The 24058-nt window shown below is 48.8% G+C and overlaps 1 protein-coding gene across 7 annotated transcripts in view; it reads left to right on the forward strand.

Moving 5' to 3' along the window:
• Window positions 1-487: 487 nt before the first annotated feature.
• Window positions 488-24058, forward strand: part of LOC102445713 (flavin-containing monooxygenase 5) — a 61103-nt gene continuing 37532 nt past the window's right edge. For 2 of the 7 annotated variants that reach the window (XM_075937039.1, XM_075937041.1), the window contains exons 1-2: window positions 488-2801; window positions 3380-3693. The gene's annotated coding sequence lies outside the window, so the exon portion shown is untranslated. Of the gene's footprint in view, window positions 2802-3110; window positions 3694-24058 lie in introns of those variants that run through there. The other 5 variants (XM_075937037.1, XM_075937034.1, XM_075937040.1 and 2 more) reach the window with 4 other exon arrangements.

Consider the following 24058-nt stretch of genomic DNA (forward strand, 5'->3'; position numbering starts at 1 on the left):
ATAATTTCCTAGTGGTTAGGTCCATAAAAGGCTATTAGCCAGGGGATAGAAATGGTGCCCTTGGCCTCTGTTTGTCAGAGGCTGGAGAGGGATGGCAGGAGACAAATCGCTTGATCATTGTCTTCGGTCCACCCTCTCTGGGGCACCTGGTACTGGCCACTGTTGGCAGACAGGATACTGGGCTAGATGGACCTTTGGTCTGACCCAGTACGGCCGTTCTTATGTTCTTATGTACCATAAAGCCGTCTCCTAGCATGTGTCCTTGTACAGAGATTGTGAAATGCGGGAAGCTCTGCGCTATGACTCACTCACCCCCTGCCATCCCTGGCTGGCAAACCTGCTGCTTTTGGGGGGCAGCATTTATGGGGACCGCTGATTGTCATTCCCTCGTCTTGCCGGGGAGAGTTCGGCTCTGCAGACTTGGCAGCTTCAAACAGAAAAAGAATCTGTCTTTAATTTTCCACGTTGGGGGGGGGGGGGTGTTTCTTGCGCGACAAATAGATCCATTTCCAAAGGACTGGCGGAGAAGCCAGTGGGAGCAGGGGGGGCTCTGCAGTGGTTTATGGGTTTAATCGTGGCATAAGCAGAAGAGACAGCCCAGAGAGGAGCTATCCGCCGACAGGCAATCTTCCCGTGGTGCCACGCAGCTTACGGCCTATGAGGAATGTATTTTGGTTGGACTCAAAGGAGCAATAGCTCAGTCCACTCCATGCTCATTTACTTTTAAATGCATCGCTGACAGTGGTCATGTGATTGGAGTGTTAATTTCGCCAGTGTCGCTCTCATAACAGCCTGGAATCCCCTTTGGCGTCACTCAAGGGCCCCAGGGTGCTCTGGAAATGGGAGTGAGGGGAAGTCGATGGTGTGAGTGTCGTTCTCCTCTTTGGAAATGGAGACGGGTGCAGGGTTCTGCGCCCGCCAACGGGGAGTGAAAGGCAGGGACAGCAGAGGGACGCGGAGATGAAGAAGGGCCAACCCGTTACAGGCAAAGAGCCAGAATAGTTGCGCATATAGCGCAAAGAGCCAGGGAGGAAAAGTTGTCAAAAAAAAAAAAAAGGACTGTCCCTTTAAGAAACAGGATTAAAGGCTTTTTGGCCACATCAGGCTCCCGTCAGCCGCCGCTATCTTGAAGATGCCATTTTGAATGGCCGTGCCGAACAGCACAGAGAGCCACACTTTCGGGGGGGGAAGAGCCGCATGCGGCTCACGAGCTGCGGGTTGGCCACGGCTGGCATAGGCCAAAGACCTGGAGCTCCGCCAGTGATTCCCAGCATGCTTTGCACAAGTCTCATCTGGGCTGATCCTGCTAAGTGCATGGAGGAGATAGACCAGCCCTGGGCAACCTAGGCCAGAGAGTGGGCTGCATGAATGGCCCTTCTTCATCTCCGCGGGCCTCGAGATTACCATCACCAAGACGGTTTTCGTGCAGGTCACTTTTGGAATAGAAAAAAAATGACGCAGATGGAAACCAGCAGAATCTGGCAACCCTGCACCCGGGCAACAGTTAACATCTCGTGGCTCCCACAGAGAACCCTGATGGGCCACGGGGTGCCCACCACTGAAATAGACACAAGGAGACGCGTCTCGTAAATATCACTACGCCTGGGCGATCCGAATGCAAAGAGCTCCTGCAATGCCGAAATAGCAACACGTGGTGTTTTGCAAAGTCCTCCTTGCAAGCTACTGCGGGCCAGTGTTTAAACTGCCACATCATTCCCCCAAGGTCCTCCCAACACCATCAACGTGCGGGAGAACAGTTTAAAATAGCAGCATGCGTGTGCCTGAAAATATGCTCTCATGTGTGACTCTGGCTTCGGCCACTGTAGTGAAACAAAATTTTTCCCAGCGAGAGTCAGTAGCATCCAAGTGTGGCTCAGGATGTACCGTGGGTTGCAATAGAAGCCAGGATGCACCACGGAAGAGAAAAGTCAGCAGCGTGATTATTTTTTTAATTAAAAGAAAATATATTTGAATATTAGTAATACCCGTGCACTGTTTGCTTTCATTCCAACAAATTAGCTCCTCTTTTAACAGACCAGTGCTTATCCAGGACACGCATCTCCCCACTCCATACTCTCACACAACTGCATGCCCAGAACAGTGTTCCCTCTAATTTGTTTCCCATTCATGTGCGGAATAAATTTTGTTACCTGCACAGAGGCATGTATGGCTGTGCACCATCTGCTAATCAGCTGGTCAGAACCAAAATCTCTCCTGGGTTGCCATCTAAGTGCTCAGCTTGCTGGGAATGCTGGTACAGTCACACATGTGCAAAGGCCACCACTAAAACAACCACACATGCATGTGCATTCACACACACACACACACACACACACACACAAAATCTTACACATATACATAAACACACATCCTGACTGAGGAAAAGCATCACTGTTTAAGACCGGGGCAGGCAATAATTTTTGATGGGGAACCGCCCCAAGATTTTGGTAAGTGGTCAAAGGCAGCACTTTTCTAGGGAGGGGATACGGGGTCTGGGATGGAGCGTGCTGGTTTTTCCATGTGGTTCTCCACCCTGCAGGGATGGGGGAGGCTTCCAGGTTTTGGCCAATAGGAGCCTCCCCCATTCCCCCCACAATGCAGAGAGCCACAAGGAGCAACTAGCCACTTTGAGAAGTGCTGTTCTGTGCCATAGGAGAGGGCGGGCTGGATTGAAAGGCTTGGTGGGTGAGATCTAGCCTGTGGGCCGGATGCTGCCTGCCTCTGGTTTAAGGACAGCATTTGATTATATGCTTAACTTTCAACTTGTGTTTGTCTCATTAAACCAGAGCACGGGCGAAGAGGTAAGCATGGATTTACGTTCTTTCCTAAGCAGAGATGCACTTAAGCATGTGCTTAAGCGCTTTTGTGCATTATGGCCTTATTTTGTAAATGCAAGAATCAAAAACAAAGAAATAAAACTCCGTTTTGTTCTGCGTAAATCTCTATCCATACAAAAGCAGGTAACATTTTCAAACGCACATATGGCCCAATTTAAAAAATGGCTTCAGTACTCAGGAGTAAAGCTGGAAAAAAATCAGGCAAAATTTTTTTTTTTTTTTGGACTGAAAAATGTAGACTCGGCCTCACCAAACATTTCATGAATCCAAATTGTTTCAGCTGGGGAAAAAAAGATCTCTAAGAAAATCAGAGAAAATCAAAAGATTTGGATTTGGATTTTTTTGTTTCAAACTTTCTTTGAAGTGTATGAAAACACTCACAAATGGTTTTAAATGGACAAAACCAAAATGAAACATCTAGATTTTGTCCAAACAAAATGATTCATCCGACACATTTTTTTTTTTAACATTTTGAGTTACTGAAAAAAATGTAAGAAATTGCTTTATGGTTTGACCCAAAATGTTTTCCCCTTCTCCCATAGACAATCCTGGAACTGCTAGCAAACCAAATAATCCATCATTTGCCTGGATAGGTGTTGATAGTGGGTAGCTGGGCCTCTCAAGGATTCACCTGAGAGTGGTTAACTGGGATGCAGCTAATGAGGCAGGGAGGAACCTGACCATGATCAAAGGCTAAGGAGCTCAGTTAGTAGGAGAAGCCTGAGAAGGAAAGCAGCTGTCAGAGAGATAGGATTCCTCCAGCAGACAGCATCAAAACTGCCTGAAAAGCCAGCACTCCAAAGAGGGAGAAGAGATAAGAGGAGATCACCCAAAGAGCAGGAAGACACTGAAAAAGGTTGGTTCTGTCTGTTCCAAACAAGGACTCTGAGCTGGAACCTAGCTCTCTGCCAACACTTCTCCTTCCTTCTCCCAGACATGTCCTATTCCTTCTAGGGTGTAATGAGTATTTACAGTGAAAGCCAACAAAAGCCTGAACCTTCTCCATGGAGAGGTTGGTACTTCCTGCATGTTTTGTACAGCAGCACTTCACTTTACTTAGGACTTACAATGGCGCAAGGGACGCTTTCCACAAGGCAAACAGCTGTGTGGATTCACAGATCTTCACAGTGGAACTTGGTGGGGGAAGGTTGTGAAGGCTCAAACTATAACTGAGTTCAAAAAAGAATTCGAGAAGTTCCTGAGGACAGGTCTATCAGTGGCTATTAGCCAAGCTGAGCTCTCGCAATGCTCAGGGCGTCCTTTCTTTGCCAGCAGCACCTGGCGCCAGAGCACTGGGCTAGCAGGTGTGGGAGAAAAATCAAATAACTCCAATTGTGTCTAAAGGGGGGACTGTGCAGGAAATCAAAACTCTCTAAAAGAAAACTGTTGTAAGGGTTAAAAAGTTTTCCAGGCCTCTCTCCCTGTAACAGAGAGAAATCAAATTAACTCTAATCAAGACCCTTACAATGCCTCCTATCTCAAGTTCAGAGATACTCCTAGTCTGTCACAATTTGTCATGTAAACCCTTATCTTTGTTACAGTTTGCCTTGTAAACTTCTCCACTCAAGTTCTCATATGGCTTTGTTCTGTAAAACTTACTTCTAGCACTCCTGGGGTGAACAGAAACATCTCAGAGTACTTCTGCTGAGACTTTGATATGTTAAAGAAAACAATCAACAACTGAACTGTCTAAGCATTCTGTATAAAGGATCCCTAAACCTGTATCTCAGGGCTGCTTTCACTCTTGGAAGTGACAGCCTGCATTCATCATAAAGTTTTTCCTTCTAGATTTCTCTCCTGCCTCACTGATTTGACCTCCGGCCTCGGACCCTTCTGGGGGCTCTTTACCCCAGGGGAATGAGATTTGCCCCACACAGGCTCAATGGACCTTTGATCTGAAAACATAGACCACAGGGGGAGAAAACACTGGGATTGGACTTCTTGCGGTACCAGTGACCTTCCACCTGGCAGCCATGTTTGCAGTCTGTTTAACTTGCTTCTTCCTACCCAGCTCCTTTTGCGCCCCTCCGTGTGTGATGAGCCACCGTGCAAACAAAGCAGGCTGTGACTCGTGTTTGGTAACTTGGAATGGTTTAGCTAACTTTGGTGGGGAGGGAGAAAGTGGTTTATACATAGGCAAAGGATCCTAGAACTGGAAGGGACCTCGAGAGGTCATCAAGACCAGTCCCCTGCCCTCATGGCAGGACCCAGCACCAATTAGATCATCCCTGACGGATGTCTGTCCAACCTGTTCTTCAATATCTCCAGAGATGGGGATTCCACAACCTCCCTGGGCAATTTATTCCAGTGTTTTACCACCCTGACAGTTAGGAAGTTTTTCCTAACGTCCAACTAAACCTCCCTGGCTGAAGTTTAGGCCCATTGCTTCTTGTTCTATCATTAGGAGTTAAGGAAAATATTTTCCCCCTCCTCGTAACAACCTTTTGGGTACTTGAAAAGCTGCTAGCATGGCCCCTCTTACTTTTTTCTTTTCCAAACTAAACAAACTCAGTTCTTTGAGTCTTTCCTCCTAGGTCAGGCTTTCTAGATCTTTAATCATTTTTTGTAATTTGTCTCTGGACCTTCTCCAATTTGTCCACGAGATTCTTGCCTAGACAGTTGTAGTTTCTGCAGCTGGGAAGGGGAATGCCTGACCTTCCCTGAGCCATGGGGCCTTCGCCAAATAACGTCTATGATGTGCATTGTTTTCTTCTTGTCTTCGTAGGTGGAGCCTATTTTGGGATCAAGAGAAGTGGGATGGCTTTGAGGGCAATACGGTCTCATTGGTTATTAATCCGTTAAGGCATATCAGCCCATGTATTCCTTACAAGAAATTGGGATTGAATCCCAGACTTCGAAATCTAAAACCTCCTCTGACCAAAAAGTCCTCACGCGAGGCTCTAACTCAGCCACTAGGTGGGGCCAGAGAACCACACTGGGTAAGTGGGAGGTGCACAAACACGAAAGAATCGATTGTCTGTCTCCGATTTGTAGTTCTCAATCTGCTCAACAGTTTTGGCTTTGGCAAACTAGCCTGTCAAACTCACAGAAACGGAAGACAGAAGGAGAGGGAAGCCTTTGAAAATGCAAGTGTGAATCTGCTGGATTTTTTTCCCCCAGTCCTGTCCAGCTCTAGCCGTAGGCAATATAAAAGAGGCTGTGTTGGGGTGGTGTGTTTTTATGGGAGGAGGCAAATCATGTGTGTGTGGCCCTCAACTGATTTTTTTTTTTCTGTGGATCAGTGGCCCCCAGCCCAAAAAAAGGTCCCCTACCCCTGTTGTAAAGGATACTGTAAATAAGGAGGGGAAAGACACAACCATTCCTTTTCCTCGTGGCCACGGCCTTTTTGAGCCTATGACTGTTTTCTTCAAAAAGTTTCGGTTCAACTGGCCTTTTTCACTCTTTGATCACAATGTTCATTTGGGGTGGATTTTTTTTCCTTCCTCTCTTTTTTTTTTAAATTCAGCTTCTCCCCTTTTTCCAAAGGAAAACAATCTGAAAAAGCAAGAGCAAATGACGCTTCCCTCCCCCCCCCCCCCCCCCCGCACGCAAACTGAAATCATTCACCGCAAAAGTGAAAACTTGAAAAGCCAGGGGGAGAAAAATCCCCAACTTTTTTCATTAAATCCGCTCACTTCTTTTCCACCTGCTCGAAGCGGCAGTTTTATTTTAGATTGTGCAAATGTGTAGTTACGCTGTCCTGAACGAGCATGGTGTGTCCTTAGAGAAATGCTTCTTGAGACTAGGAACCAAGGGCAGTTCTCCAACTTGCCCCCTTGCTAAGCATCCTATGACTTACGCCAGCTGGCAATCTGACCTGTGTTCATACAACAGACAGAGTTTTTCCTTCTACCCATACAGACCTTGTCTGACAACTCCTGGGCTTCGCTTGGTTCAGAGGTGTCTATGCTATAAAACGGCTCTGAATAATCTTGCACAGGTCAGCTCTGAAGGGATTAGTGAAGCCAGGGGAGCATCTGAGTGCCCCTTTTAATCAGGCTGGACAAAACATGTTTAAAGTCCATGTAAGGGTTGCCAGATACCTTTACAAAAAATCCTGAACAGGCAGGAAAAAATTGGTTGAGCAGAAAAAAAAAAAAAAAGAGGTCACTGCGCCTTTAAATTACCTTGCTCCTCGCTCCCTCCATCCTCGCAGATGCTGCCGGCCTTCTGTCTGAGGAAAACAAAAAATACCAGACATTTTACATGTCCGGTATTCTCTGTTGTTTTTCTTTACCGGACGGAAGGCCAAAATACTGAACTGTCCAGGCGAAAACCAGACACCTGGCAACCCTAGTCCATGTTGTTGTGAAAGGTGAAATATTGGGGGTGCCGTGCTCTGGATCGTGGGGTACCCACTGCCTTTCAGGAGAAACAGTTTTTCCCCTGCCATGAATCAGCCCTGACGTGACACGAGAAGAGACACCTTTGTCTTAAGTGTGTGCCAAACTCAGCAGACAAAATAGCTGCCTGACAATGCCTGTTTTTTTCCATGAGAGAGGCTGAAGAAGACCACGGTGTGCCTTGAGGTAGGTTTGACCACAGTGGGTTCTCTCCCCCATGATGTAGGTGAGGCAGGACTTGACCTGGGGGAGGCAGGACTTGAACCAAGGACCCTGTCCCCCCTAAGTCCCTGCCAAAATGTTAATTGCTGAATGGGGTGTCCCCTCGTGCCTCCTCTCTGCCCCCTCCCAGGCACCAGTCCTCTCCGCCCTGTCTCCTTCTTCTCTTTCTGCTCATTAACAAAGTGGCTCCCGCGAATCGGGAAGGATGGCGACACGTTGCAAAGCCAAGCCCCTATTTCAATCCTTGTGTTTATTTTTATTAATGAAAAACATTAGCAGGGCGATACGTTAGCAAGTCGAAAATGTTCCAACGCTCCGTGGGCCACCTCCCCTGCCAGCAATAACAAATGCGTCTCCAAGCGTCTCTCCGGCAGCGTCTCCTGGAAGTCTACCTCTGATGGGCGGGATAACTTGGTCTTGGATGGCTGGCAACTGCAGGCATGGCTCTGGGTGCAGCCTCGCTGCTCACCCAGCGTTATTGCATTAGTGCGGCATAAAACCCACGCCCGCGCCGAGAAATGTCTGCGGCTGTTGATTCAACCAAGTCAAGGCAGATACTTCAACTAGTCCCAAACATCTGTTTATTAAAATATGGACATGAAGCATGCAAACGGCACCCCTCGGAGATGGAATAGGAGCAGCCGTTTGCATAGCAGGGTGCTGGTTCTGCTTTGGGAGACCAGAGATGTTTCAGGTATTGACAGGGAAGAGGGGACTTTGGAGGTGTCATTTTGCACCACACCCCAACGTTCAGCTGCCAACCTAGCTGTAATGCAATTGCCAACTTCCCCATGAGAAGGCAGCGTAGTTCTGTGACCCGCATCAGGAGGTGTGCCTGGCTCTGGGAGATCTAGGAACGTGTGGGCCCCAAAATCACGAGCCACTATGAAAAACGTCACCACCACATCGTGTGTGATTCAGTCGCAAAGCGTCCGCTGTGATCTGACATGTTCACATTCTATGCAAGGCTTCTTCCCATCCCACGGCGCAGGCCTCGCCGTTGGCAATCCGTTTCTGCCGTCGGAAGCCAACTCAAAGGGGGTTAATAACAGAGTCGGGCTATGGAGCTAGAGCCATTCGAGGGGGGCATGGGACCTGTGGCAACCCCCTCACCTCACTTCCATGCCACTGTTTCCCCAAGCTCCAGCCCCTCCCTATGCAACTGTGTGCCTTTTTAATATAAACATCTCGCAGCATTTGAAAAAGGCCTATTTCCCCATTGGGAAACTGAGGCACAAAAGTCATTTGCTCAATGAATCAACAGCTGAGCTCCAGACAGAGTCTTGGACTCATTCTCTAGGATTAGGCTATTAACTAGTCCAGACATTTATTTATTAAATGACTATTGAAGAAATGCTATTGAAGGAAGTCCAGTGAAATTGTAAGGGGGAAAGCTTAAAGAAAAAAGCTCCTGGAAACAAATGGGAAGGATGGCAGAAGAGAGAAACATGAGCTGAAGAAAGCATAATGCTAAAAGGAGAAGTGATCGTAGAATAGCATTGTAGGACTGGAAGAGCTCATGGTAGGTCTAAATAGGATGTTGACCATCCCTAACAGGAATTTGGAGACATGTTGTCTCTGTTTCTCAGCAGACCCCCAAAGCTGGCTTCCTGTAGGCTGTTTCCTGGGGCCATGAACAAGGGGCACCCCAAACTTTGTGACCCCAAGCTCCTAGGAGCCCCCCGTGCCAAACCTGAAACTCAGAGCCACCGTCCATCTTGCCGCGTCCAGGGCAGAGAGGCGAGAGGCACTGAAGTCGAGAGGCTGCCTTTCTGGGTGAGGAGTCGCCTTTCTGCCCTTTCTCTACCTCGGGGGGCCTGCGGAAGACGGGCTGTCAACTCAACGAGTCACCGTCTTCCTTCTCCATCAGTGGTGAACCTCTGCCCCAGCCCACAGATTCATGGCGCTGGAGGAAGCAGCAGTACCATTGAGCTCCTGATTGGCTGCCATTGCCGAAGACTCCTTGGAATCTTTCGCAAGACCCAGGGAGCTCTCCCTGAATTCTAGCTGCGGTGGTTATTATTTTCCCCTCCGCACTTCCTTTGTCATTCCCGATGGATGGCGCATTCTTCACCACTTCTCCTAGGCACTGTTGTGTGTTTTGGGGCGAGGAGGCTAATTCTAGGCAGCATACAAGAACTTCTTCCTGCTCTATCAACTGCAGTTCTTCACCTCTTCCACATAGCCTGATGTTAGGTCAGCAAGCACCTGATGATGTTTAGCATGGTGCCTCTACAAGAAGGGACTTGCTCTTCCATATACTCCTAGAGACCTTTTCTGAAAAGTTCTCTCGGTCTTCGGACCCAACTGGCTACACAAACATGCCTTTCCAGCGGTCTAGAATCCACAGAAACGTCTACGAATGTAGCCCTTTGACTTTCTCTCTCAAACAAATGCCGGAGCTGGTGCTATGGCTCCCTCACGCTGAGAGGCAGAGCTGCCAAAAAAAACATCTGGCCATACTTGGTCCTTGATGTCTTGCATTATAGCTCCCAGCTCCACTCCCCAGCCCGTCCTTTACTCCCAAGACGGATGCGTACTTCTCGCTCTCCATGAGAAACATCCTTTTTGTGGTATTTCCAAAAGGAAACTATGTCCTTTTGGCTTTTGTAAATAGCACAAAGAAATCTTTTCTCATGGCCTTCTGGCTAGAACTGGTGGCATCCACCACTGCGACATGGAGGGTTTGTAAGCCAGACTTCTGTGGGGAATCACCCTTCAGACTTACAGAGCAGAACAATTCCTTCCCAGGTTGTCACTGAGCTTAGGGAAAGATTTTAAGGCCCCACGTGAAATCCGAGCCCTGTTATGCCAGATGCGGTACGTGGTTATGCTGAACAGAGCTGGTGACTTATGGGAATCAAGGGGTGTACTAAAAAGCTCCCTTTCAGGCTAAATGACAGAACCATTAAACAACACGTTGCTAGTGAGAACTAGAACCAGTGGCTACATCATGTTGGCTCAGGGATTTCCATGGAGGCTAATAATAAGCATAGCGATTGGGGCAGCTGTACGTGACAAAGACAGAAGTGGCCACAAAAACCAAGGATACGGCAGGGGACTGGCCTTGATGAGGTCCCTTCCTGCCCTACTGTTCTGTGAGTCTAGACAAGGCGAGCATGGGGCATGTGCTCCTGAGGGAGAGCTTTTGGGCTAAGTACTGATGAGGAAGGGGCTTGGGACAAAATTCTGTCTCTTGTTTTATTGCTCCTGGGCTCAGGAAAACAGGCGGCTGGGCGCTGTTTGTTTGTAACTACCCAGCGCTCTACCAAAAGGAGCGCAGTCCAATTTCTGCTCCGACCTCGACTGACCCCGCTTTGCGGCCCAGCCGTGGGACACTGCAGTGACTGACCCCATTGGCCCCGCTGCGTTCACAGACCGGGTAGCCAAAGGGAAGGGTCTCCGCTCAGCTTTACCGCTGGGAAGTGGTGCACGAGAGAGGCAGGCAGGGACCCCTTTAGGCGAGCAAGTTCCGTACAAAGTCAACGTGCTTGGAACTCTCTTGGGGGAGCTTAAACACCGGCTGTCCGGCCCAAAGTTACGTACAACATCTAGAGCCGGACAGGAGGCCGGGGGCCGGTCCTTGACCTTTAGCCTATTCCTCCTCCCATGAGGGTTGTCTCTTGGTCAAAGAACCTGGTCATCGTGAGGGAGAAGAGCGTGCCGCGCTGGCCCCCGGAGGGGTATTTTTATACTGACGTAAGGAAGGCCAGGCCCTTTGGGTATCTCTGCACCACTCCCCTGACTACAGGCGGTGTTAAATGAAGGCAGAATGTCGTCTTCATGCTGCATGTCTCCTACCGACACGGGAAGGGCGACTTGGATTGTGAGCGTGCCTGGATTTAGCCTAGGTGACACGGGTTGTATTAACAGATGATCAGAACCGGTGACCTCTGTCTTATCAGAACGCCAACACCCCAGCTGCTTTGCTTCAAATTGCCAGCTGGTTGGTTCCAGCTGTTCTGCTTCTCTCGTGGCCAGTCGTTTTACCGTAGCGTGTGGAGTTGGGGGTCTTCTGCATCTCCCAGGCAATCGGAGTCCGGGCCACACATCTCACTGATGTGTGTACGCTTCCTCCCTTATCCCCCTGCTGCAGAGGTGACAGTAACTCCCCCATAGGTTTGAAGAGCAGGTGGGATAGACGGACGTCTGTCAGGGATGATCTAGAAGGTCCTGCTGTGAGGACTTGAGGGCCACTCGACATCCCTTCCCATGCGAGTGTACAACAAATATGGGCACTGTGAGCCTTCCCACCCCCTCCTCCGCTCCTGGCCCTGGCTGTGGGCCCACACCTGGTACCCGGCTCTGATGCCCGGCATCCCAGCTGTGGCCCCTGGCTCTATTCCCTGTCCCTCTCGCCGTGTCCCACAGCCTGGTGGCTCGGGGAGGGGAGGGAGCACGGGGGAAAGGGAGGGGTGGAAGATGAAAAGTGGGGTGACCCCTGCTGGATGTCACTGCATGGCCACGTGCACCCTGATCTCACAGCACTCTGACCATCCGACAGCTTAAAGTATTTGCCAGGCATGGACCACGTCTGCAGGTGCTGCCACATCGGGGTCCTTCGGTTTGTTCCCCTTTGTTGCCCACCAGTGGGTATGTCCACAGCCCCGAGGGACGGGTCTGTTCCCACTTGTACGGGAGGCAGGCAGGAGCTCACACACAGATGCCCCGATGTCTATGAAAACAAGCGGGTTTCTCATGGCTGTGATACAATCTCCTGATTCAGTTCCAAGCCGATGCGCTGAGAAACCTGGCCGGGGAGAGAAGTAGGGTGTTTCCCACACGAAAATCAGTCCTTATATAGGAAGTTCTGCTCTTAAGTCCATTGCCGCATTGACTCACCGTCTTCCCCACCAATCAGGGCTGTGCCGTGAAAGCCGCCGGCCGGTGGAAATTTCAGCCCTGACGTCCGATGCCATTTCAAAGTTGATGACAAACAACATCTATTTTTTGCCGGGGTCTTGTTTAAAATATTTCCCCTTCGTACTCTGGAAATGGTCCTAATTGAAACCAGGACTCCTGAAATGCGTCTTTCGTTCGAGCCTGCGCCGTCTGGTTGCAGTGAGCGGCCTGATGAAAACCAGGCTGGTACCCAGGGAGACAGAGACCGAAAAGAGAAAATATTTTCCCTTCCGAGGCCAGTTAGCTTGAATCATGGCAGAAATCTCCTTGTAAAATTTATTTCCCATGGGAGGGCCCATCTGGGTCCAGACCGGCCCGGGTGGAGAAGCGACAGTGGGCAGAGGAAGCAACTGTATTTTCTAAGTTCATGGCAGAGCCGGGCATCACATCCAGGTCTCCCAGTCTCCCTGTCCAGTGCCCCAGACCATCCACTCGCTTTATATTTACATCAACAAAACCTGACAGCATGTCTTGAATTTGGGGGGGAACTATTTCCATTTTGAAATTTAAAAAAACCCACATTTTGCTTCATGTGTATTTACTGGCTTTTTTTTTTTTTTTTTACCAACTCTACTCTTCTTCCATTTTGGGGTCAACCCTCACACCTGCCCAGCATATGTGGGCCTCATTCGCTCTGGAGAAATATCCCCAGGACAGAAGATACCGCTGTGGGAGCCGTTGAGCAACCAGTTCGGTTACTTACAGTCGTGCCTCCCACAGAGTTCCGGATGGTTCCAGGCCTTTGGTGGAACCCGTCTTAATGTTGGTTAGCTTCTGGGAAGCGTGGCCTAGTCTAGACATGGTCGATGGCTCGTCCATGTGGTGTTTCCTTCTGCTCTTTCCCTGAAAAAGGCAGATGGTGACAGAAGAGCCCGGATACAATTTGTGGCCTCCCTGCATGGCAGAAGAGGACAGAGGAAGGCAGCGTGGTGAGGGCTGGCTCTCCCTGGGCTGTTGAACGCCGTCAACCAGACGGACCCTCTCTATGAAGCAGGCTTCTTGTCCTAACTTCAGAAGCTTTTCTGCTCATCTGTCCTAGTTTAGTGCCTCGCTGCCGCCCTACTCCGGGGGCTCTGGCAGTCCTGCTTTGTACAGCTCTCTCCCAGTGGGAGGATCTCGGTCGGACTCTCTACCAGTGGTCTCCAACTTTTTGAAGCGCGAGATCACTTTTTTAATTCACGTACATTCCGAGATCTACTTCGAACCCAAATACCCTGACCCGCCTCCTTTGTGCCCCTTCTCTGAGGCTCCGCCCCCTGCTCACTCCATCCTCCTTCCCCCCCTTACTCCCTCACTTTCATCAGGCAGGGGCAGCGGGTTGGATTGCAGGCTCTGGTCTTGGATTAAGGGATTTGGGGTGTGAGAGGGGCTCGGAGCTGAGCTTAGAGCAGGCAGTTGGGGTGCTGGAGGGGGTTCTAGGTGCAGGCTCTGGAAAGGTGTTTGGATGCAGGGGGGCTCAGGGCTAGGGCCGGGGTTTGGAGTGCAAGAGGGAGTTCGTGACTGGGGTAGGGTTTCAGGATGTGGGCTCTGACTGCACCCTGTTTACATCAGGTGGCTCTTGGGTGGCGGTGCAGTGGGGCTAAGGCAGGCTGGCCCTGCACCGCTCCCAAAGGCATCCAGCAAATTCCCTCCCAAGTCCTGTTGGGTCCCCACTCTGCTCTGTGGAAATAGTATAGAGGCTGGGAGAGGGGGCACTTGACATCAGCACCCTTCCTCTTCCTCCCCTATCCTGCACAGCAAGCGGGAGGCTCCCTGGGGTGGGGGAGGCAAGTCCAAGGCGAAGGGCAGGAGATGCGCAGCAATGGGAGGAGGGGCAGCTGAAGTGCCGGCACTTGACAGCCTCTTGGCCAAACCCATCAGGATCACCTGCCAGAGGCTCCAAGATCGACCGGTAGATCCCGATCGACTGGTTGGTGACTACAGCTTTATACTCCCATGTACAGTCTCCCCCCACCCCTTAATTGGACCACCTAGGAGTATCTGTTCTTGTCCTCTGTGGCACACCTCCTGCTTCTTTTCAAAGAGAACCCAGCCTCTTTCCCGGGCCAGCTCTTTCTGCCCCTTGGAGGCCGCTGTCACCTCACCCCCAAACCAAAACCCCAGAGAAGCACCCACGTACAGACTCCTGCCCTGCACTGTCCCCTTTCTCCTCCACATCTGCTTCCAAACTCAGATTCTTCCTGGTGTCCTGTCCACCCCACTTCCTCCTTTCCAGGGCATGGAGGTCTCTGCAGGCAGAATCTCTCCTTCCCCCTCACATTCGCTGACCAGAGGATCAGGCAACCTCCCTTCCTGCCTGGCCAGATGGTCTGCAGCAAGATCCCTTTTCTCACGGCATCCACTGTGTCTTGGGTTCTGCGGCCACTGGCTGCTCTGGCCACTCCCCGGTCTGTGTAGCGGAACCTGTGCAACAGGACCTCTATCTCGCCTCCCGCAGAGGGACACGGCCTGTTCCCCCGGCCCCTTGCCTTAGCCTGGGCCTGCAGGTGAGGTAGTGTCTGTGTCCCCATGCACCTGGATCCGACTCCATCAGTCTGTTCCCCTGCCCCCTTCTCTACCTGGAGCTCGGCCATCTCCCACTCCAGCCTCACTTTTCTGCCAGGTGCCGTCCACAGCTAACAAGCGGCCCACAGGATGAGCACAGTTTGCCAGGCCCCCCCGCTTCCCGCAGCTACCACTGGCCGAGAACAGCAAACTGCGGCCAACGGGTGCGGCAGGTGGGCGTTCATGTGGACACGTGGGTCCAGAGAGTGTCCGATGGCCCACGAGGGGCTGACTCTGGTGAACGGCGGCTGCTGATGACCCACCCTGGGCTAAGGAGAGGTTCCATAGCTAGGGGTTCCTCTACCAACTCAAAACAGAAGGGCCTCGTGCCATCACCTGGAAATCTACGGCTATTAAACTTCACCCTGGGCACGTGTTTCTTAGGGGAAACACCACAACCATGATGCAAAGGTCTGCCAACAATCAGTAAAACACCTGTCCTCCCAGTATCCAAGGCAATGGTCCCTTTGCCTCAGTTTCCCACCTTGGCATGTTTCTTCAACTTTTTAAGACTGAGGAACACCGAACAATAATATTTTTTATGCAGAACACCAAGGATTTTTTTTGTTGAGCAAAAAGGAAAAAAAAGTCACCTGCCCTTTTAAGGGAGGCCATTTTGAACTCTGTTCTGCCATGGAACACCGTTTACGAAACACTGCTTTAGTACATCACTCCCCTTTTTCGTCTGCTTTCGCCCACCTAGTGGGTGGTCAGATGTTATCAGGATCCAGGGGTATCCTCTCGTTCCCTGGGGTGGGATGGCAGGGTGATGTAGCTGCTGCCATCATTAGTTGCAATACCACGTCCCGAGGTTCCACCCTTAGGGTATGTCTACACAGCAGCGTTAGTTCGGAGTAAATGACATTAGTTTGAAATAACCAAATGCGCGTCTATGCTACAAATCTTTGTTCCTAAACAACGTTGAGCTGGAGGTTTTCTTCCTCAGACTCATGGGAACCCTCATTTTGGCTATGTTTATACTGCAGCACTATTTTGGGATACCGGAAGTATCTCAAAATAGCTATTCCACGTCTTTTGAGCACGCCCGTTATTTCGAATTATAACAAGCTCCCTATTCCAATGTCCCTGTAAACCTCGTTCCACAAGGAGTAAGGGATGTTTCGGAATAGCGACTTCTTTCTAAATAAGCGCTGTGTAGGCAGCGTCAAATTTCAAAATAAGCTCTTTCGAAATTGACTCGAAATAAGCTATCCAATTTGTGTCGCTTATTTCTAGCTTCGGGTGCAGTGTAGACACATTATGAGGAGTAAGGGAGAGTGCTCTTCCTTTGACTTCTTGCTGTGTAGACAGCGCCAGAAGCCGAAATAAACCCTTTCGGCTTAAGCTACGCCATTGATGTAGCTGAAGTTGCGTCGCTTATTCCGTCTTTAGCCCTGCTGTGTAGATAAGCCCTTAGTGATTTCACTGGGGAATGTGGAAACCTCACTGCTGCTACCTCTTCTGCACTGTCACTGGGTAACTCTCCCCCGACCCAAGGTAAATCTCTGTAGACCAGCTTAGCAGTGACTTCAGCTCTAGTGATCGCTGGGCAGAAACAAGGTCTCTTGGCTGAGTCTAACCCCTCTGCCTTTAAACGTGAAGAGGCGGGGGGCACACAGGTGTAGCTTGGCAGGGACGTTTTATCGGTGTCCAGCCCCGTCCTCCACATTCCACCGAAGGGGATTGTGCAAAAGCAAAGGTCTAGCCAATTGTCATGGGTCTTGCACGATGTTTACCACTTGTAGGCCTCTATGCTCCAGGTCTGAAACCACGTGAGGAGGGGAACCGGCGGCCGACTGAGTCACCGTAAGAACAACCAGCGCCCACAACGACAGCCTTGGTTTGCTGGCTGGAGGACCCCATGAGCGCTCCTAGACAAAGGCGGCCTTGGGCGAATAGACAGTAGCTGAGGATTGTACACAAAAGGTCAGCTCTAGTGGCTTACCTGTTACGGGGGGGATTATGTCAGCATGCGTGTCACACGAACAGTGGGTCCACCCTACAAAACCTCAGACCCTGTCTCAGAGCCTGCTGTGAGGCAACCAGTGGATTGTGGTGACCACAGCGGCAGCAGCTCGGGGTGCGTTCTGGATGCCCAGAAGAGTGCGGACTGGGCGCTGGAGTGTACCAAAGCGGGGGGGAGTGTTAAAGATTAGGCTGCCTCAGAACCTGGCCTGGTGTTGCCAAGTGGTTGGGGAGAGTTTCACCAGGTGGGCACACAGGGCTCCCTCCCATGGCCAGCAGGGAGCAGAAATTCACCCCCAACATCTCAGGTGATCCTCAGAATTATCTCTGAGGTGCAGATGGCGTCTAAGAGCCTTTAAACCCAAGTCCTCATCACCACGTAGGAACGTCTGTCATCGCTCAGTGGACTGTCACTTGGGCTCAGCCTGGCTACCCCGTCTGGCGAGTGAAGTTAAACTTGAGGTGACACTTTCCAGCACCACGAGGTACCGCTGAGCATCCGGGAGTCCTGTCCGTGCCTGTGGTGAGCCATCTCCCTGAAACCGCCCGGCTCCAGCAACGCAAACGCTGCCTGCCAGCTCTCCATGCAGGCTAGCTAGAGGCACGCCCCAGCCCTCGAGTCCCCCAAAACAGTGTGTGTTATCAAAGAGCGGCGTTTCAAAGAGGAGTATTGGGAATAGATGGTCACAAACAGAACAACATACTAGGATTTTTGGAGCCTGGCCTTGCCTCACAAGGCACTTCCCTTTCTCCTACAGGCTACCTTACCCAAGTCCCTGCTCCAGTATTTTCAACCACACTGGCTAAGATGCACCCCCACGTCCCGCCACACGCCCACGCTTTCATAAACGCCAACCTGGTCCTCACTGAGAGAATGATGCCCGAGAGGTTCTTCTGCACCCCAGAGGTACCAGACTTGCCTGCTAACGCCCAACTGCAAAGGAGGTCCTCTCCTTCCTGTTCCTTTCTTTCTGAGGTCGCTGCAAGCTCTTTGCTCGCGTTCAACTCGGTATGTCGGTAGCCTTAGGATAGACAATGGTCCACCAGGATGCTAAATCTCTCCCACTGTCAGTTTGGAGAAGTTGGTCCCCGGATGCATTGCCCCTGAGTGACCTGTCTTTAAGTACAAGGCCTTGACAACCTGACTCTTCATGTGTACATACACAACACCGTTCTGTAAGTACATCTCCTGCAGTGTGATGGTAAGAACATAAGTACAGGCAGTCCCTGGGTTACATACAAGATAGGGACGGTAGGTTTGTTCTTAAGTTGAATTTGTATGTAAGTCGGAACTGGCACATATTGTAGGGGAAACTCTAGCCAAACATTTCTCCAGAGCTCAGTTTTATTCTCCCACACCTCACTTCCCTCAGTCCTTTATTCTCAAGCTGAGGTGTCTGCTGAGAAAAGCCGCTCCACGTCTCCCTGGTCTGCTGGGGGGAAGCAGCTAGTGCGGGGTTGCCTCACCCTGTTTGGAAGTAGGGATCCGATGTAAGTCGGATCCATGTAACCCGGGAACTGCCTGTATGACTATACTGGGTCAGACCAAAGGTCCATCTAGCCCAGCATCCTGTCTACCAACAGTGGCCAGTGCCAGATGCCCCAGAGAGAGGGAACAGAGCAGGTAATCCTCACGTGAACCCTCTCCTGTCACCCATTTACGGACAAACAGAGGCTAAGGACACCATTCCTACCGATCCTGGCTAATAGCCATTGATGGACCTAACCTCCATGAATCTATCTAGCTCTTTTTGGAACTCTGTTAAAGTCCTGGTCTTCACCACATCCTCTGGCAAGGAGTTCCACAGGTTGTGTGTGCACTGAGTGAAGACAAACTTCCTTTTGTTTGTTTTAAACCTGCTGCCTATTCATTTCATTTGGTGACCCCTCATTCTTATATTGTGGGAATAAGTAAATAACTTTTCCTTATTCACTTTTTCCTCAACAGTCATGATTTCATAGACCTCTATCATATCCCCCCTTAATCTCCTATTTTCTGAAATGAAAAGTTCAAGGCGTTTTAATCTCACTTCATATGGGACCTGTTCCAAACCCCTAATGATTATCATTTTTGTTGCCGTTTTCTGAACCTTTTCCAAGATCTCTCTTTTGAGTAGTTGTAGCTAAATTAGTCCTCATCATATTCTATGTCTAGTTGGAATTATTTTTTTCCAATGTACATTACTTTACACTTATCAACATTAAATTTCATTTGCCATTTTGTTGCCCGGTCACTTAGTTTGGGGAGATCTTTTTGAAGCTCTTCACAGTCTGCTCTGGTCTTAACTATCTTGAGCAGTTTGGTATCATCTGTAGATTTTTCCAGCTCACTGTTTACCCCTTACTCTAGATAACTTATAAATAAATTGAATAGGATTGTTCCCAGGACAGACCCTTGAAGGACCCCACTAGTTACCTCTCTCCACTGGGAAAACTGACCATTTATTCCTACCCTTTGTTTCCTGTCTTTTAACCAGTTATCAATCCACGAAAGGATCTTCTCTCTTATCCCATGACAACTTACTTTACTTAAGAGCCTTTGGTGAGAGACCTTGTCAAAGGCTTTCTGGAAACCTAAGTGTACTATATCTACCAGATCCCCCTTGTCCACATGTTTGTTGAATCCCTCAAAGAATTCTAGCAGATTAGTAAGGCATGATTTCCATTTACAGAAACCATGTTGACTTTCCTTCACCAAATTACGTTTGTCTATGTGTCTGACAATTTTATTCTTTCCTATAGTTTCAACTAATTTGCCCAGTACTGACATTAGACTTACCGGTCTGTAATTGCCAGGATCAACTCTAGAGCCCTTTTTAAATATTGGCATCACGTTAGCTATCTTCCAGCCATTAGGTATGGAAGCTGATTTAAAGGATAGGTTACAAACCACAGTTAACAGTTCCGCAATTTCCCATTTGAGTTCTTTCAGAACTCTTGGGTAAATGCCATCTGGTCCCCAGTGACTTGTTACTGTTAAGTTTATCAATTTGTTCCAAAAACCTCCTCTAATGACACCTCAGTCTGCGACAGTTCTTCATATTTGTCACCTAAAAAGAATGGCTCAGGTTTGGGAATCTCCCCAATACCCTCAGCTGTGAAGACTGAAGCAAAGAATTCATTTAGCTTCTCCGCAATGACTTTATCATCTTTGAGTGCTCCTTTAGCATTTCGATCCTCCAAGGGCCCCACTGGTTGGTTAGCCGGCTTCCTGCTTCTGATGTACTTAAAAAACATTTTTCCATTACTTTTTGAGTTTTTGGCTAGCTGCTCTTCAAACTCCTCTTTGGCTTTTCTTCTTATAATTTTACACTTAATGTGACAAATGTTATGCTCCTTTCTATTTTCCTCACTAGGATTTGACTTCCACTTTTTAAAAGAAGTCTGTTTATCTGTCACTGCTTCTTTTACTTGGTTATTAAGCCACAGTGGCACTTCTTTGTTTCTCCTTCTGTGTTTTTTAATTTGCAGTATACATTTCAATTAGGCCTCTATTATGGTATCTGTGAAAAGTTTCCATGCAGCCTGAAGAGGTTTTACTTTTGTCACTGTACCTTTTAATTTCTGTTGAACTAACTTCCTCATTTTTGTGCAGTTCCCTTTTCTGAAGCTAAATGCTACAGTGTTGGGCTGCTGAGGTGTTTTTCCCATCACAGGGATGTTAAATTTTATTACATTATTGTCACTATTTCCAAGAAGTCCAGTTATATTTACCTCTTGAACCAGATTTTGTGCTCCACTTAGAACTAAATCAAGAATTGCCTCTCCTCTTGTGGGTTCCAGAACCAGCTGCTCCAAGAAGCAGTCATTTAAGGTATCCAAAAATTTTATCTCTGCATCCCATCCTGAGGTGATGTGTATTCAGTCAATATGGGGATAGCTGAAATTCCCCACTATTATTGAGGTTTTTTATTTTGATAGCCTCTCTAATCTCACTTAGCATTTCATAGCCACTATCACTGTCCTGATCAGGTGGTTGATAATATATCCCTACTGCTATATTCTTATTATTGGAGCATGGAATTACTGTCCATAGAGATTCTATAGAGCATTTTGGCTCATTTAGGATTTTTACTTCATTTGATTCTACATTTTCTTTCATGTATAATGCCACTCCCCCACCAACTCGACCTGTTCTGACCTTCCGATATACTTTGTCCCCGGTTACGACTATGTCCCATTGATTGTCCTCATTCCACCAAGTTTCCACTATGCCTATTATATCAATATCTTCCTTTAGTATGAGGCATTCTAGTTCACCTATCTTATTATTTAGACTTCTAGTGTTTGTGTATAAGCACTTTAAAAATGTCTCACTATTTATCTGTCTGCCATTTCCTGATGCTTCAGGGGGTAGCCGAGTTAGTCTGTATAGAAAAAAAACAACAAATGGTCTGGTATCACTTTATAGGTTAACAAAACATGCAGATGATATCATGAGCTTTCATGAACACAGCCCACTTCTTCAGATGACCAGAGTTTTAAGTTTAAGATGTGCAAACCCAAAATAAATAGAAGAGAAGGGGGGGGGGGGACAGGTAGCAGAGGGTATAGAAAATCAGGAAGGTAGAGGGAGTCAGAAAGTATCTGAAGATTGGATAGTTAAAACGAAGCAGATAAGAATCAAAGTCAATTGATAGTATACTTCCTGACATGTTAGACTCTTTTTCATTTGATTGCGTCTCATCTGATCTAACTCATACTTACCCCAAGGGTAACATTCATTTACCCCTGCATGCAGGTCTCCAGTGAACAGTAACCCACGCGGCCATATTTTAATAAGCATGTTCACGGCTTTAACTCAGTTTGCTTCTGCGTGTTGATAGCGAAAGCACCTTTCATGTACTTCCCCAGTTTTTCCAGGCACGGTGACAGTTCTGTAATTGCTTACTGTGGTCTCGTAGCCCTTGAGAAAGAGAGAGCAATCGTTCTAAGTCACGGGGCAATGGGTCATGAGTTATGATATGGAAAAATACTAGGCCCTACTAATCAAGAAGCCATTTAGGAGCCTTGACTGCTGACCCAAATAAGGGAGGTTGAGATTTTTGGCCAAGTCATGATGACCTCCTGTTATTCCCCTAAGATTGCTTGCTTGGGGAAAAAACGATGGCCTTGTGAACGTGACAAAGAACCAGTACATTCCGAAGGAGGGCCCCATGGGTGGACCAGAAGTCAGGATTGGATGAAGCCGTCAGGGTGCAAAACCTGAGAGCCCCTGATTCGGTGAGAAGATGGCTAGGGAGGTCTTGTAGGATGATACTAGCCTGAGGTTCATCCATAAAAGACCCAGCAAATGAGACAGCAAGCTTGCTCCTCCCAAGGTCACCTGGATAACAGCCAGATGCCAGGCTCCTACTTTCCCCTCCCATGGATAGTAGAGGCACAGACAGCATAGGCCGGCCAGTTGACTAGAGGCCAATCCGCTCTGGCATGATGGTACCAGAACACATCATCTGGTGCTCTGGACAGCTGTTCGTGACCATCGCTGAAGTGCCCCAGAGCCAGCAAGCTAAAGAGTAGAAACTTTTTCTAAGTAACTTCTTTTTGTTTCCTTGACAGGACCATTACCTACCTGTACTGGAACGCTGATCGGAAAAGACCTGTCTGAGCCTTTTGGGGGCAAGAGCTGTGCATGTGTGTGTGGCACTAATAGTGATATCTACACGCAAACCTATATATGAGTTGCCCTTTAGCATTGCTTAACCTAGGTGCCAAACAAACCTTGCCACAGCTCACTAAGGGTACGTCTAAACTACATGCCTCTGTCGGCAGAGGCAGGTAGATTTGTTTTTTTGGCAAAGGCAAATGAAGCCACGATTTAAATGATCACGGCTTCATTTACATTTACATGGCTGCCGCGCTGAGCCGACAAACAGCTGATCAACTGTTTGTCGGCTCGCGCGCTAGTCTGGATGTTCCCCCTGTCGAAATCAAAGCCCTTTGTCGGCAGCCTCGGTAAACCTCATTCCACGAGGAATAACGGGGCTGCCGACAAACGGCTTTGATGTCGACAGGGGGAACGTCCAGACTAGCGCGCGAGCCGACAAACAGCTGATCAGCTGTTTGTCGGCTCAGCGCGGCAGCCATGTAAATGTAAATGAAGCCGCGCTCATTTAAATCGCGGCTTCATTTGCCTTTGCCTATGTGTCAATCTACATGCCTCTGCCGACAGAGGCATGTAGTCTAGACACAGCCTAAAGGTCCAATCCTTACCGCTTGTTTCCACAAGGGAAAGTATAACCTGCTAAACTAAGGGCATAGAGATTGGATATCGTCCTTAGAGTCTATCATTGGCTCATGTTCACTTCTGTGATTTGATTACTGATCATTCTCATACAATGATTTGACTCATTGTCGGTCTCAAATGGTCCTCACTGGATAATTCTCATGTGTCTTGTTATCTCCTTGGATTGATGTTGTGATTTCAGCTGAATTTTCATTTTGTTTAGCACTTGAGAGAAGTGTAAGAAATTAGCTACCATTCTAGTTGTTTATGCTCGTGAATAAAAGTTATAAAAATAACCCAGATTGGTTTTCTCTGCTCTGGTAACTAGGTACAAACTAACGTAATTAACGGGAATTTTACATTAAATAATCAAATATTTGACGCAGGTCCTGAAAGCCCTGTTATACAGAGCCACACTGGCGATCTTGCGTAAGGCTGTATGTGGAGTGGGCACAATGATGATGAAGTCCAGGAAACAGAATCCACAACCTCGTTCAAAGAGCTGCGAAGTTTTCTGAGCGTCTCTTGGGGAATTCTTGGAAATTGTACCGCTGCTTCTTGGCCTGGTATAGGAAGTTTCGCCGCGCAGGTGGGGACAAGGACAGAAAGACCCAAGAATGGAGTTTAAAAGAAAAGCATAATCCCAGGCTTGCCTGGTGTATGGCAAGGGAAGGAATCCCTTTCCTGAAGTTGGATAGCACTAACTGCTGTGTCCGTACGGTGGTGTGCCGAAGGCATGAAATCGAAGACAGAGCAATGATGTACACCAGCAGGATCAGCTGAGTCATCGAGAGGAAGGATTTGGATTGTGAGATCCCTCCAACTTTTTCAGGAATATTTTCAGGGGCATCATTTCAGAAAAACCCAAGAGGAGAGGGGGGCAGAGGTATATTGGCATTGCCACTTCTGCCTGTTCAGCAAGGCTGTAGCTGCTGGTGGGAGTTGGCGGGAGAAGCCCATCCCAGGACAGAGCTGGGGAGGTGGCAGGACCATCCTTTCCAAAGAAGAGAAGGCCACAG

This window comes from Pelodiscus sinensis, chromosome 9 (genome assembly GCF_049634645.1).
Source record: "Pelodiscus sinensis isolate JC-2024 chromosome 9, ASM4963464v1, whole genome shotgun sequence".
Taxonomy (NCBI): Eukaryota; Metazoa; Chordata; order Testudines; family Trionychidae; genus Pelodiscus; species Pelodiscus sinensis.